Genomic DNA, 14,641 nt, shown 5'->3' on the forward strand with positions numbered 1-14,641 from the left:
TTGCTGGTGCAGGAGGGAGTGTGGGTATTTGAGGGTGTGTGGTTATGGTTTAGGTTCCCTATTTCTCAAATGTGAGTTCTAGAGCTGACCTGCAATGCAACACAAAGAACTGTAAGGAACTAATGCAGCTGATGTGGGACCCCATACTATATATAATATATATATATATACATGCACACACATATGGTGACCTGCTTTTTGGGAAGCTACCTGTTGTGGATCCTTGGGAGAGAGGGGCTGACAGGTCATGTAGAAAGGCAGTACATCAAAGGAGGGAAGAGTATTTTGTATATGCATGGGACATAAGCACTTCATGTTCCCCAGGTTACCTCTGTGCAGGCTGCAAACCCTTCACAGCTGGGATAAACTTTTTGCTGGTTTGAATAGAGCCATCAGTTTAGTGGGCTCCTGCCTCCAGCTGAAGTGGAGAGGCAAATTGATATATGAGCAATGTCAGAAAACAGGCTGTCTAGCTGACATTCAAAGTAGTGGTGTTTAACAGCAGCAACAAATGCACTGACAAATCACTGGAGAAATCACACAGAACATGGATCAGTAACTGTATGATCTAAAGCCAAAAGGGCATCACAAAACTGATGTTCAGAGTCTTTACATAGTGCTTTTGTCATCATCAGTTATAAGAGCTGTATTCCCACCCAACTGATGCAATTCCCATGGTTGTCTTGGCAGTACTTGAGTTACATCCCACCCCAAGGGAGATGACCCTTGCTTCACTGAGAGGCGGAATAAAGGCCCTCTCAGGATTCAACAACCCTGTTCCAGTTTGACCATGTACTTTCTGGTAGCTTGCTGAGGTCATGTATGTTGACTTACCCTATTCCTGCGTAATAAAAATTGGCAAATCTCCTTGGAGAGAGACCATGACTCTGCAGTTACTGAGCAGCATCAGAGCGCTGAGTTGTGCCTCTTGTTTCAACAGCTCACATGACGCTGTGACTTGTTTCCACAAGCTGGAGCAAAGACAGAAGCAGGGCAAGGAGGTCAAAATGGAACAAGGAAAAGGTGCTACCTCCTGCCATGAAAAGCCATCCTAAATAATTCATCTGGGATCAGAAAGGCCACATTTTAGAGTAAATAAATGCGCCAGCATTGACAGCAGTTGTTTCCTACCAGCACAAAGAAGGGAAGAGACCATGTGTTCTTGAAGTGTGTCAACATCAGTAAGGGATTGGTTGGTGAAAGTGGAATTTATAACTGTTGGCTTACAAAATGTAAAGATTAAAATCACAGAGAGAATAAATCAAATCACAAAAATACAGAAACGAGAAATAATGGGAAATCAGGTTTTTCAGAAAGGAAGGAAATACTGCTCAGGAAAGAAGACAAAAGAGAATAGTGAAGAACATGATCAAAAAAAGAAATTAAAAACAGAAATTCAGGATGCTCCTTTTCCCATTAGATGCCCAGGTCAAAATTAAAAACAAGGTGTTTGAGAAGGAAGGTAATGAATGAAGTGGGGAGCTGGGATGCTGTCATCAAAAGAATAAAGGTTTTCAAAGAACTCTAGGACTCAGAGATGAGAAAACTTCTTGCTTATACTGTCGTTAGCCTCTCTTCTTCATCTCATTCCTGCAGTGCTGTCACTCAGTTTGTCTGGAGCACTGATAATAATGGAGTAAGGAGGAGGATAAAAGAGCTGAACTTTGGCTCTGCTTATTAGCACGAAAATAAGCACTTCTGAAATTTTCTTAATGGTCTTTTTTTTTCCCAGCAGAAAGTTATAGACAACTTTAAATGGAAACAGTTGAAATATGTTGTAGCTAAAACTTCTTTCACACGCTGGTCCCCAAATAGAGCACTACACAATGTCACAGTGTCATGCTTCAATCTTTTTCTTTCAAATGACTTTTTTTGAGCATACGTAGTGTGGCAAATCTCTACAAAAGTCAAAATGGGAATGCTGCGCACCCTGTCGTGGCTTTGTTTTGATACAGGGAAGTAAGAGCTTGCACAAAGAGAGCGCTGCTTTTGCAGCTACTGCCCTTAGTCCTCGAAGCAGGTTTCTTTTAAGGGAGAGCTGCTGCTGCTCCTCCAAGAATCACACAAGCCCTGTTGGCACAGAAACCATCACAAAAATACTTTAAATATTGAGAGTATAATGGCCACTGTTGTAGGCTCAGAGCACCTGAAGATGTTGGCTACATCTCATCCAGTAGCCTGATTTAGTTTTGGGAGCCATCCAAATATTTGCATCTCTTAAGGCTTAGAAGAAATACAAGCTTTTGCTATGGTGCTATGGAGAATGTGACAGTGTTTCAAAGGGATTTGGCTGAATAAGCAGTCTTTGGAACTGACATCGCTTGAGAGTATGGCAGCAGGGCCTGCCTGTGCTGATATGAGCAGAAAAAGAAAAGCAGAGAAGGCTCCCAGGAAAATAAGTAAGGTATTTTCTGTCTGGATTGACATTGTGGCAATCGGCAACAACCCATTTGAGAATGAATAAATCCAAATACTGACTGTGATAGAGGTTTTGAGTTACTTTTTCCTTTAAATAAAACTCTTTGGTTTGGTTTTTGATGAAACCTATTATAAAATCAAACATTTTTGTTTCCTCTGGAATAACTACTATGTACTGCAAAGGGGAAACAGCAAAGGACTTACATTTGGGAAAAATGTGCTGCATGCGACATGAACCTCAACAGAATCTAGATCAGCTCAAAACCCAGAGCACTCAGAAATTCAGCCTGTCCTCTGTTCTGTCACTCATCCACCATATGTTCTCTGGTGTTTTTATTTTGCCAAGTACAAAAGCTTTGGTGTGGCAAAACTACCTGTGATTACACGAGGACTCTTCAAAATGGATGGTTGTTTTTTTGGATGCTCTGAAAAGTCCATAAACTAAACTTGACTCTTTCTCCATATATTAAGCTCAGCTGCTGCTTCCCTTTCCGATCTACTCTGCAATAGGCAGTTGTCATATCCTGAATGCTTCTCCACGTGGACCTCTCTGTGGTTTCCATAAAAAGTCAGGCATTCTTACTGGAGAAATACAATACACGCATAAATCTGGCAAGCTGTTCATTACAGAAGGCTAAATCCTCTATCCTCCATCCCATGATAAGGCCTGAGAGCAATGCCCCAGCACAGATTGCATCTCCAGAATATAAGCATCACAAACTTTGCACTTTCTTGAATAAACAGTACAGCTGAAATGTGAAAACATTTCTGCAGATGCTGCAGTGTCACCGCAGTGAGAGAACACCACCAGGTTACTGATTCAGCTGAAATGCTTCTTGCAGATTCCCCATCAAAGCAAGGCTGTTTTATCAGTTTACATACTTTAAGCTGAGTTTATTCCTTGTGTAATCCTCCTCGAGGCACTCTGGTGGCTGAGCAGAACCACTGCCAGAAAGTGTCTGCTTCCTGCTCTGCAAATGTAATTTCTGCTCCCTTCCCTCTGTTTCTGAGCTGGGTTCTGTGAGTTTTTGTAAATGTGTTGTTGCTGACCCTTAGAGATGGTTTTGGGTTTTTTTTTTTTTTTTAATGATGAAAACATGGATTTTGATTTTTAAGGGGTTCCTGAGTTTTGACAGGAATGGCTGGTTTGCTCCTTTGAAATCAGTGTCATCTTACTATGAAAGCGCACTGGAACAAGGGATGTTTTTCTCCATCTCCAGAAGATCACACTGGAGCTGAAAAGCTCCAATGTTCTGTTTCACTGCAGGTCAGCTGCACTGCAATTCAGCCATCTGTTCATCTGTCCCTCCAGCTGCAAAATAGCCTCAGTAAAAGTGATTAACTGAGAGCATTTTGAGACCAGTTCATCTCTACAAGCCATGTCTGGCTTTAGATAATGTGCTTTAATGCAGGACTCCTGCAGCATGATACCCTTCAAGATCTCTCTTCTGTTTCTGTGCTCTCCTTCTGATATTAAGAGGGACATCTTATAAAGGCAACTTACAGCTGGAACCAATAGTGAGGGCCATAAAAAGAAGCTTATTAACTGTGCACTTGCATTGATTACAGCTGAGGGAATACTTCTTTTGTGAACTTCGTGGGAGATGTATACCAAGATGAGAATGAAGCTGTTTTAGGATGTAGGTGAGGTAGGCTCATTGCTTTCAAGGGTGTGAAATACCTGCCTCCGGTAGGAAGTCTGCTGAAGTTCCTAGCACAGCAGGCATTTTGTGTGTGAAGGCTTCTCTCCTGTGTAATATTCACAGGTCTGAAGAGCCTCGATATTTCTGTTGTCTTGCTTACAGTAAAACTTGAGCAGTGTAGACTGAGTCATTCTTAGAGATGTGCTTGAGCACTAAGCAGTGTCTCCTGGGGTCTCCTACCCCTATGCCCTGTTCCCATTACCAGGTTGACATTCCACATGGATATTTTGGTTTACACAGGGTTAATGTAGTGGACGCCGGGGAAATAATGCTGCCTATGAGAAACAGTGTGAATATCTGCTGTTAACCTTTATTTCCCACTGGTGTTGAAGCCCTCAGGGTTTGGTTGCTATGGGACTGGACTAAGGTGAGGCACGTCTGACTGAGTGCATTCAGAAGGTGAGAAGGGAGCTCCCTTCCCTTTTCTTGGACTAGGGGCTGTCTTCACCTCTGCTGTTGTTCTTCTCACCCCTACTGCCACCTGAATTGTTTCTGTCCAAAGTAAAGCTGTTAACATCTCTTTTTACTGTGCTGGAAAAGCCTGTGTGGCACTTTTGACAAGAGAGAACAAGCAAAGCAATTCTTTTTTGGGACACTTTGTTCCTAAGCACAGGAAGTTGTAAAAATGCTGATAACGAGCTAGTTCATTCATTCTCTTAGTGAAAAAGAGCTGATGATTGAGCAAAGCAGAGAGTTGTCAATTCTGACTCTTTCAGTTACTTTTTGCCTTGAAGTCTGTTATCTTCAACTATTCCCCTTGGAGCCGAGTAGGTAGTCTTGGCCAGGGCTGGGCTCTAATTGCGGTTTAGTAATTAATAATGCTTATCAAGTGCCATTCCTGTGTTGTAGTTTCTACAGATCAAATGCCAAAGATTGTTTTTTTTTCTGAGCTGTTGTAAATAGTTGACATTTCAGCTTCTGTATTATTAGTAAGGCATTCTGAGAAATATTTTCTGTATGCATTTCCCAACATCACAATAATTTTGTACTTACTTCTCAAGATGCAGAAATGTGTGCTAGTCCATGGAAGAAAACATCCCAAACCAAAAACATGATTCTTAGAGTTAAACCGCCATGCTACTTTAATGAGTATAATCTAAATGAAACCAAGTTATGGGCAAGTGATGGTACGTCTCCCAGCAAAAGCTTGTATTGTGTTTTGGCACTCAGCATAGGGAGCCAAGGATTCATTTTCTTGAAGAGCTTCCTTTTTTTATGTACTTAACATACTTGTGGAAAAACAAATTATTTAGGGAGGTGGATTTTGATATTAATTTTATTTTGCCATCTTTGGTCCAACCCACTGATAAATCTGGAACATCAAAAGCTTTGTGATGACTTCAGGGAGGATGGTTCATGGCTGCTTCTGGTTACAGTCACATCTGGGAATCCAAACAATATTACAGGACACAGTGGAGCATGGGTTACTTGAAACAAGGGCACATTGACCCCAGCTTGTTTTTTTATTGCTACTTCTTTTATTTTTGTGGGTGGTTTTTGGAGTGGCCTTGACTATAAAATGCTGTCAGTGCATTCCCCCTGTGTTTGGTTTCTCTCTTCCCTCCTGAGACTTGCAGTGAGGGTCATAACTAAGTTGGCTGGAAGACTTACAAAGGGTAGATGAAGTAAGGAAGTGGCCCTGTAAGCCAGACTCCTTTCCAGGATCCTGTGTCCTATATCCTTGAGTTATCAGCTAAAGTTGCATGAAAGCAGGAAGCAAAATGTACAATGTATAACCCTGACTCTAAATTCTGCTGCTTTCTTATTCACCTATATATAGTGGGGGAGAGAGCTTGGTGGACTTCAGGGCAAAATTATTCAGGACACTTATTCTAGTAGTCTCTTTACCTTCTTAGAAGGGCCTTGGCTGAGCTGCGAGGCAAATGCATCTCATTGTGACTTTCCCATAGCGCACTTGCCTCTATCTTTCTAACATTGGTTTTAGATGGATTCTCTTCAATGCAGGGCAGATATCTCGAATAATGCTTTTTCAGTCAGAGCAAAAAGATTATTGTATTCCCAACCAGGCTGGGGTTCTTGCTGCCTCAAATCTGCTAATACAACAGTTAAATCTACTCTTCTACTTTAAGATTGACAAATGGTGGTGAAATTGTAATGGCTCATTTCACTTGTGTCACGTTAATTTGATAAATACAATTTATGTAACTCTATCCAGGATTGTACTTAACAGCGTATGATCTAGGTACTAAATGTTTACATACCATAATGTGCTGATATTTGTTCTGATCCTTTTGTGCTTAAGCATGAGATTTAGAATACCTCACTTCTTAAAAACTGTCTGTATTATCGAGAAGAATTAGAGGAGTTCTTCAGTGTAAAATAAGTTGTAGAATTCATCTTGGCTGCACTGAGGGATCTGGAACTGGGGTCTGGTCCAGTCCTCTCCTTTCCAGTGTTTTGCTGTAGAAGTAGATGCAGAACAGCCAGCCACTGGGGAACAGCAAGAATCTGCTGTCACTCTAGCAAGCTCTGAGAGACTCTGGGTCCTCCTACAAGCTCTTACTGGGTCCCTGAAGTTGGTTTACACTTCTATATCCAGCTATGTTGCAAGAAGCAAAGGGCTTTTTATCCTTGACAGTCCACACCGATAAGGACTGCCTGCTGCTAGCAAACCTGTTTTTCAGAGTAGTGAAGTAAAGCCAACAGAACTGGTGACAAGGGTTTGCTTTTCCTAGGCAGGATTCATCCCAGGAGAGCTTGGTGCACTGTAGTCAAGAGCTCTAATGTTGCCACAGCAGAATAACCAAGGGTACTTCCTGGCTTGTGAGTACTATGGAGATTTTTTTGTAGCCTCTAACAATGGCTTTTAGGTGGAGTCATTAGATGCGGTACAAGTAGTTTAATGGTAAAATCTTAGTAGCCTGTGTGCATGCTATACTGTGGTTGACAAAGTGGTGTGATCCTTATTAATGCACAGGGAGTTGAAGTGCTCCTAAATGTGCCTTGCATATGTTTTTAAAATATGTCTCTGCTCAGAAAACAAATTGGGACGTAATGTTACATATACTGTAGATCTTGCATGTGTTGTTTTTGTGCCTCTGGTGATAAGCCTGTTCAGTTATGTGTAGCTTTATGTATAAATCTCTGTACATGTGCCAGAAGAGACATATACTTCTGTTGGTGCAGTTGCTGGGTTGTGCTGATACAAATTTAAGCAAGATTTGTCCATGTAAAAAGGAAATATGTGTGTATCTAATCAAATTCTGTCCTATTTTATAATCCGGTTCAGCTCCAGTGAGAGATAGGACTAATGTCAGGCTTTGACTTTGCTGTGTGGGTTTGCAGGAGGTTTCAGCAGAGAAAGGCTTGCCACTGCTCACTGCAGAATTTCTGTTATTCACACAGCGAAAGACATTCAGTTAGAAGTTGGGTTTTTTCCTTTGCATCATGTTTCAAGGCAGTGCAGTTGACAGAATTGACTGTCCCCCATTAATGGAATGTGAAGCTGCTGAAAGCAGCTGGAGAACGATGAGAGCTGGGAAATCTGCAGCCCATTGGCTGCACTAACTTCACTGAGAAACATCTGCAATGCCAGTCTCTCAATTGTGCTGGATACGCTTAATTATTTAGAGCGGAGCAAACATTTGAGTCTGTTTTCCTTTCTTCCTCGGAGAGTAGATGCATTAACATTTTCCTGGTGATTTGTACAGATAAAGTAGCTGTTCCAAGTGCATTTCATGGTGCAAGATGTGCTTTTAGAGGCTTTCAGATACTTCAGTGAAGAACACAAAATGATCTCGCTATTTCGTCAATCAGTGTGAAATGCTGCCTGTGATTAACATCTCCATTAAAAGTAATCTCTTGAACTGCTTGAAAAAAAAAATGCTTCAAAAACATCATATGGGTGCATAAAACATAAAGTCCTGATCAGTGCAATGTAGTGCTAGGGTCTGACGGTTACACTGGAGATCAGGCTGGGGATAGTGTTGAACGTAGGGTCTATTCCTTTAAAGAAGGAAACAACCATGTAGGAAATGGTATCTTTTTCTGGTTATAACAACTTATTTGTGCAGTGGAAGCTACAACTATTTGTCATAAACTGGAAAGCACATGATTATAACATCTCAAAGTAACAAGGTGTTCTGTAATATTTTATGAAATGTTTCCAATAAATCATATACATATGCATATCACCCATGAGAGAGCAGTATCCTCTGGAGTTTTAATCCCAGCTTGGATGTTTGTTTTCTTTTGGCTTTGACTTTTCTGTTAAGTTACTGTCTCTGAGTCACTTTACAACACTGGGTTGTAAAGAAATGTGGTTTTAAAGAATATCATGTTGATATTCTATAATGTTAATTAAAGAACAAAGGGTCTACAAAAGACCCTTGTACCTTGTCAGATACAGCTATTTATATGTTGTATAGTTGAAGTACATGCATCAGATAGGACTCTTCAGACTATAAACTGTGCTGAAGTATCATCAATCACACAACTTTGCATATCCCCCCAGAATGGGGCTTGAGGTCAGTCTGCATTGCTCCACAAAAGCACTGACCTGACCAGGTTACAAATGCAATTTGCTTAAAGTAAAACATATGACAAGAAATATGGTCATAGTTAGAAATGACCGAATAAAAATGTAAACTATGTTCTAAATTGCTCTGATTTACATTTGAGAAGAATCCACTGTGGATTCTCTGGTGTGCTCTCCTGCTCTTCTTCAAAGCAGCAGCCCTATGTTGAAGTGTTCAGCCAGAGGGCACAATAGTTACTGTCTGGAGTTTGAGGTGAAGAAACCCTTAGGGCAGATGCACCTCCCCATTAAACACAAAGTACCCATACTCCTAATCTACTCCTCTGAAATCACCCATGTCCTAAAATGGTTCTCCAACAGCTGAACAAGCTCTTTGTGCAGTGGTTGCTTGTGTTCAATGTTTTTAATAAGCAAAATGCTGATATTTTGGAAAAGTTAGCACTGGATGACAATGAAACGGTGGATCTAGTTGTTTTGAGCATCATGACAGCAGTTTGTCTCATTTGAAAAGGCTTGGTCCAGAGCCTTCTACACTGTTAGTGATGAGACCAGCAATGTAATGACACGAATGTATTGCCGATTTCACTTACTGGTTTATAACAGGTGTGCTGAACCTTAGACGAATGAGGAGCTGCAGCATTGGGATTTGTTGACTTAATCAAGCATATGACTTTTTTTTACAAAGAAAACCCAGGTGAGGCTTTGTGTAACTGACTTTGATAATTGAACGTTGGAGGGAACATTGCTGGCTGGAGTGTCCACCTGAGGTGTCAATGAGAGAAAGCACAAGGTATTTCATACAGAAACTGTGGTGAGAAATAACCATGGAAACATTATCATTTGAGCCTGCCAGGTGGTGAAAACAGGCGTCCCCCGCCTTATTTTTCATTATCACAGGTCCAATGTGAAAGTAGGGGACCAGCCAGCAGGACAACTCTGAGGTGTGAAGGAGCTCAGCTCTATGAAGCAAGAAAGTGTTCTGTGACATTGCTGTTTCTTCTGCATCCAGGCTATGGTGCGGGCCATGCACAGAGAATCATGGTCATTCTTCCAGCAGCAGAAAGGATGTTTGATTGCACAGCTCAGGGATGCTCAGTACTATCCAACCTTGCAAGGATGGCTTATCCAAAACCTGTGGGGGCAATTGCTACAGGGGAAAAGAAACTGATCTCAATGTCCTGGGCAATATTAGATGAGCAAGAAGGACTTCGTTCTTCCTTTGCAGAATCCTGCTAATAAAGTGAGGAAACCTGAGGATCATCTAACCCATCTGCTGGCAAAAGAATTCTTGCCTCTCTCATTAGAGCAATGGAGTGAGAGCTGCAATCAATTATAGAAGTGCAAAGGTGATGAAAATGAGTTTCATTGGGGATTTGCCTTCATTTATATTTTTCTGGCAATGGGGGAGGAAGAGAATGGATTGGAGAGAATAAGGTACTAATTTTATAGGAAAGAAACAATTAACAATGAAATAATGAAAGCACAGCTCTTCTCAGACATAAGGGGAGCGACTAATTCAGTGGGAGATGGGAAGAACATATATAGGACTGAAGAGGTGCTAGTGATGAAGCCAGGCGAGCGAAGAATAGGAGGGATACTTAGGAGAGTGGACACTAAAGGTGCATGGAAATGTCTTCAGGAAGGCATATAATTCAGGAAAAGAAAGCCTCAATTAGATTAATTAGAGAACCACTCAAGTCTGAGTCAAGACACCAAGAGCAGGCACTGGTGAGCTGGCTCAAGGTACCACCACTGCGGTATGAAATATTCAGCCAAGAGGAAGAGCTCTGTTGCTCACCCAAGCTCTTTTCTAAGCACTGCATGTAGTGAAACGTAGTTCTAGTTGTTTTGCAGGTTACACTGTTCAAGTATGGGTAAAGGAAAGGTATTGGCTAAAAGCTCTGTTTTCTCCCCTGCCAATCTTCCATTCACACATAATTTCTCCTGTATTCGGAGAGTGAGGGCTTTGGAAGGCTTTCTCCTAGTGTTCATGGTCCTTGGGTCATAATTTGAAGAGGCTGTCTTGAGTAAGGCAGATTGGCATATGCAGCATTAAACCAGTGACTCTAGGTCAAATAGAAATGTTCTACTGTATTTGTTCCAAGTATCTCTAACATGCTAACTTCAAAATGCCTAACAAAGGGAAGTTTTAAATAGTGGAACATGGAAAAGGTCTATAGGGACAGAAGGTAAAAAGGCACTTAATAAGAGAAAAGACATGTTAAAGGAAGATCTCAATTTCTTTGTTTAGAAGCCAAAATTTCAAGAGGGTATTGATCTTGAGTTGTTTTGGATTAGATTTGGTTTCTGATTAATCTGTTCCTTTCTTTGTGCCACAAAACACCAATTCTGTTGAAGTCTTCTGAGTGATGTTACAAAATAAACATTTAAATTTGGTTCAAAGGAATTAAACAATGTAGTCACACTGGAAGACACCATATTAAAGTGATGAGAGATGTCCAGGTCCACTTTCCTCCATAATTAAAGCCCTACTTGAATAAAACCTGAAAGGTCGTTGTCAGATCTCTTCTTTCAACCTTCTTTCATTACATTTGAGGTTCAGGTTTTGTATAAACCGTGGCAGAAACTTGAGAACCGTAGTTAATTCCAGACTGTATTTAACAAATAAAAACGAGCATGGCTGGGCGCTTCTGGCCAAGCGCACACTGGGGTTTTATGACTTTGCAATGGACGCTTCAGTCATCAGTTGTGGTGTCCTTTGAAAATCAGCTTCTCTCTCCCTTTTGTCCCCAGAATTTTGGATGTTTGCAATATAAAATCTAAATATTTTTATTTCTGTTGCAATATTGTACCCAAAGCTTTCAACACAAATATTTTATTTCTTGTTCATCTGGTTTTCACTCAAATGTGTGAACTTTTTTACTATACTTGGTTCAAAGCAGCAGTTTTGAAGTAAAATCTCAATTATTTTGTAGTGGATGCTCAATCTAACAACTTGGCCAGGCTGATAGGCTTTTCACAAGATCCCACAGAAATAAATCTATCTCCTCTACTGTGATTAGAATCTATTCCACTTTTTCTGTTGTATGACCTTGTGGCAAGGTGTTATCAGCCAAAGCTATGTTGTTTTATGCCTATTATCTTGTACGAAGTCCCTGACTGAGGTTTATTGAACCTTGCCTCCTGTTCCAGCTCTGCAAGGAGGAGGACTTCCATTTATTTGGAGTGCTCCTAGGAGTGGAAAAGGCTGGGCTGGGGATTTGTTTCTAAGCAGTTACTGTGCTAGGTATTAAGTTAGCTGCTACATACTGAATTTTTGCAGCGAGTGAAAGGTATTTTCAATGCTGCTTTCTGCAAGTGTGGATTATTCCCTCTGTTCACTGGGGAATGCAGATGACGTGACATCTCTGGAAGGCAAGGTAGTAATCTTTGAAGTCAGATAGAAAACTTGGTCTATTTGCTGAAGAGAAGGGTATCTGAATGGTTTGTTAGTGCTAAATACACTAAAGGCGTGAAAGACAGGCAGATTACAGAGGTAGGGTAGGAAAATCAGCTAAGAACAGTCTTTTCCACTGATCTTAAAAGAAACCCAGATAGTTCAGGACAGCTATTTGTGAACCATCTGAGTGTACACAACTCTAAAATCTTCACAGATGGGATGGACTGGGGGTTGTTGCCATGATATTGCCGTAAGTCACTGTGGACTATCTGCAGTACATGATTATCTCTGTTTAACTTGTTATGAGGACTGCAGAGGCTCTGTTTTTCTCAGATGAAGCTTTCCTTTGTCTCAAAAGGCTGAAGCACAATGTAGGGCTGGGTTGAATACTCTATCCTGAGGTGAACTGTGGTCTTGGGAAACACCCTGTAATTGTACCCAGCCACTGCTGGTTATTGTTCTGTAGTGGCCATGTGTGCTTATGTTTCAGTTTAACTGGGTTGGTGCTGTCAGATCTATAGAAGCTGGTAATCATACAGTTATGGGGGAAAAAAGCACAGTTATTTAGTAGTTTTGAGAATACGATTTGCTTGCTGTCAGATATGTCTGCTACCTTTACAAGAGAGATATTGCTGCTAGAAGTTGTTGTGTTATGCAGTTATTTCTAATGCTTAAATATTCTTAGTGCCTCTAAGAAGAATGGACATAGTCTCCTTCCTTTTCTTTCATTAAAACCTTTACCACTAATTGTGAAAGGGTGGTTAGATCATGAGCAGGCTGGGACTATTCCAATGTAATATAACCCTACCAGCCAAGTATCTACAAGAGTACATATTTATTGCAAACTCATCCACAGACTGTATCTAAAAACTGATTCCTGACTATAAAGGGAACAAAACCAACTGTGAATCAATAGAAATGTTCACTTACACATAGCATTAAGCAGAAGCAAATGTCCAGATTTGTCCTCTGGAGCAGTGTGGATGCCCACTTGAGGAAAGGGGGTTTCCAGCCTGATGGAGCTGATGGTATGTGGTGGGAAAAGAAGCAGTGCTGACACCAGGAGTCCACAAATGGGATCCAAACTGGAGGAAGAACTGAGTCTGACTGAGTTTTGATACCTTAATATTTGAGGTTATGGACTGGTGTTGGTAGGGAGTGCCTGCAAACAGCTCTGTAAGAAGCTGCTGTGTTGAGCAATTAAACAAAAACTTAGTGTTTATTCCTAACATTTTTCAGTTAGACTTTATCTCATATTGTTATTTTGGAAATGTTTTAATGCTAATCCATGGTTGATGTTGTTTCAAACTTAAACCCCAAACCCCCGAAACACTTGATGGCAGTACATAAGCTAAAGTCACTCATGTGTTAGGCATTTTAAATTTGTTTGACTGCAGTTTTATTTTTAGTTGGTTACTATTGAAAGTGAATATACAGAAGGCCATACCCAAGCTTTCTACATAGGTCACCTTAGGCACACCTCTTTTTCTCTGCTACTTGTAATAACTGGTAATGCTGTAGGTACCGCAGAAAATAAATAGTGCATGTTTAATTTTAGACTTAAGTATGGCGATATAAATAGAAAGCAATGGAAAAAAAAAAGGGTTGCTGATTCAGATGCTGAAGGCAGTGTAGCTGAGACAGTCCAGAGTTAAGCAGGGAGGCAAAGCCCAGTCGCTTACCTAGAACAGGGTTTGTATGGCACAAGGTAATGCCTTTTCTTTGGACCTGGGTTGGCCCAGCCTGAGCCTAAATAGCTGCTCCTGAGGAATGCCTTAAGTGCTGTAGGGGCACACCACAGACTGCTCTAGTAATCCTGTGGTCTTAGAGAAGCAAACAGTTTGGAGACATGCCAGATTTCCGCTGTGTGACTTCCCTTAGGAACATGCACAGTAACTATGTGTTTAAATTCCCAATCTGAAACCTTTGATACTACACAAATTTTTATTTATTTATTAAGTTCATTTTAATTTAAGCAGTCACTGTGCTGCTAATTGAAGCTATTAAATCTTTGGACAACTGGAGCATCAAAGAGTGAAGTTTCCTCCCTTCCTGCTGCAGCAGCAGACAGAAAGCTAGCTTATTAGAATGGCATTTTCTTGGTTCCTGTGTGTGAATGAAATAATGCAAAGTGTTAAGTAACCCCGCCTATGAAATTGCTAGAGGAAGTATTTGAAAAGTGCAGTGCTTTGCTTTCTTTCAAGTGTTCATCATTTTCTGTACAGACCTCCTAACACGCGTGGCGTAGTCTCAGCTTGAAACGCAGTATCAGGATTCTCCAGGCTTTCTCTTTGTGTCACTTGTATATCGTATTTTTGCTTGTGACCACATGGTTTATATACTGCCACTAATGCTTTGTGGATGCCTGTTCTCAGTACTTCTATTGACGAATTCTTTTGTTTTATTAACGTGCATCTACAAGGCAAACTTTGATTTTTGAGGTCAAGCTGATTCCACTGGTCACCTTATGGGAGTTCATGACAGAATCTGGTTTGTAAGTCAAACAAGAAGTTTGTTCCCTGATGCTGTAATTATGTTCTTCTTATTCAAAAGCTTTTGCAACTTTTTTGATGACACTGGTCTCAATTTGTTTCACAGATGAATCAGGGCTTTGCTGTGGAA

General features: G+C 40.8%; 1 long non-coding RNA gene across 2 annotated transcripts in view; it reads left to right on the top strand.

Moving 5' to 3' along the window:
* The first annotated feature begins 944 nt into the window (after positions 1 to 944).
* The window catches only part of LOC133217243 (uncharacterized), a 39,519-nt gene continuing 25,822 nt past the window's right edge, over positions 945 to 14,641 (top strand). The window contains exon 1 of one of the 2 annotated variants that reach the window (XR_009726837.1): positions 945 to 1,091. This is a non-coding gene — a long non-coding RNA (uncharacterized LOC133217243). Of the gene's footprint in view, positions 1,092 to 6,698; positions 6,906 to 14,641 lie in introns of those variants that run through there. The other variant, XR_009726836.1, reaches the window with a different exon arrangement.

This window comes from Neopsephotus bourkii, unplaced genomic scaffold (genome assembly GCF_033783945.1).
Source record: "Neopsephotus bourkii isolate Nb327-2 ecotype Australia unplaced genomic scaffold, CSIRO-AGI_Nbou_v1 NB_1120, whole genome shotgun sequence".
NCBI lineage: Eukaryota > Metazoa > Chordata > Aves > Psittaciformes > Psittacidae > Neopsephotus > Neopsephotus bourkii.